Source organism: Microtus ochrogaster, unplaced genomic scaffold (assembly GCF_000317375.1).
Source record: "Microtus ochrogaster isolate Prairie Vole_2 unplaced genomic scaffold, MicOch1.0 UNK124, whole genome shotgun sequence".
NCBI lineage: Eukaryota > Metazoa > Chordata > Mammalia > Rodentia > Cricetidae > Microtus > Microtus ochrogaster.
The window spans coordinates 284,980-286,395 of NW_004949222.1; the positions used below are offsets into that span (position 1 = coordinate 284,980).

The window sequence follows — 1,416 nt, forward strand, 5'->3', positions numbered from 1 at the left end:
GTGTATGGTGTGTCTGAACAGGTATTTATTGTTATCCTGTGTATGGTGTGTCTGAACAGGCATGCATGTCACAGCACACACATGAAGGTCAGGTGACGACTCTGGATTTGGTCCTCTCCTTCCACTGTTATGTGGGTTCTGGGGGGGATTGCACCACCTTTACTCCACTGAGTCATTACGCTGGCCCCTTTGTCTCCTGCTTATTGTTTTGAGGACTTTCTTTTGTGGTTGTTGTTTGTTTGTTTGTTTTCGAGACAGGGTTTCTCTGTGAATCTTTGGAGCCTGTCCTGGAATTAGCTCATGGAGACCAGGTTGGCCTCGAACTCACAGAGATCTGCCCGCCTCTGCCTCCTGAGTGCTGGGATTAAAGGTGTGCACCACCACTGCCTGGCTGTTTTGAGGATTTTCAATACAGCATCTGGAGCTGCCCAAGACATACCCTCAGTGAGAAAAACATTTCTTATTCTAGGATTCCCCATTTTTTCTCTGCTGGAAATTGAACGTAGGCCTTTAAGTATGTTAGGCAGGCACTTGGAGTTATATTTCCTAGCCCTCCTTTGATGTTTTATTTTGACAGTGTTTGCATAAATTGCTCAGATGGGGCTTGCTGTGTAGTACAGGAAGGTCTTGAACATGCAGTCCTCCTGCGCTGGCCACCCTGATAACTTAAGATGACAGACCTGTTGTGCTTTTGATGCCAAGAGAATTTGTTTCCTTTGGCTTTTCAATAAACCTTTGAGTTCAGCTCAAAGAATTTGTAATTTAAAGGCTGGGTAACAGCTTAGTGAGAGAGCACTCACTGAGCACTGTGAAGACGGTGATGTTTAACAGCCTCTGTGGGGGCCATGGACAAATTCCCACGTAGCCTCCACGCAGCACTTCTTTCCAAATGAATGGATCGTTTGCGGTCTTCACAGACGGGGAAGACACAGTGTTGGAAGGTGAACCATTGCTGTCATCTAAATTTCTCTAATTCCCTCTATCAAAAATAAATTTGCACACAAAAAATTTTATAGCTGGGTGCAATGGCTCACATGCCTGTAGTCCTAGGTACGAGGGAGGATTGCTTGAGCATGGAGTTTGAGGTAACAAGGCCTGACCAGTTGTGTGTGGTGGTGCAGGCTTGTCGTCTCTGCAGGTGGAACAAGAAGTTTGAGGTCATCCTTGGCTACTGTGGTGGGAGGTCCTTCTGTCTCTGTGCTGCTTCTCTTGGCTAATGAGTAAAGAACCTGCTTTGGCCTGTTGATAGGGCAGAGCTTAGGTAGGCGGGGAGAGTGGAACTGAATGCTGGGAGGAAAAAGGCGGAGTCAGAGAGATGCTGTGGAGCCACCAGAGTCAGACATGCCAAATCTTTGCCGGTAAGCCACCACCGTGTGGTGGGATTGTTGGGAGGAAAAAGGCAGAGTCAGAGAGATG

General features: G+C 47.3%; 1 protein-coding gene across 4 annotated transcripts in view; it reads right to left on the reverse strand.

Annotated features, from left to right (window-relative positions):
* The window catches only part of LOC101980514 (A disintegrin and metalloproteinase with thrombospondin motifs 10), an 89,098-nt gene that overhangs the window by 57,000 nt on the left and 30,682 nt on the right, over positions 1-1,416 (reverse strand). The window lies entirely within an intron of this gene.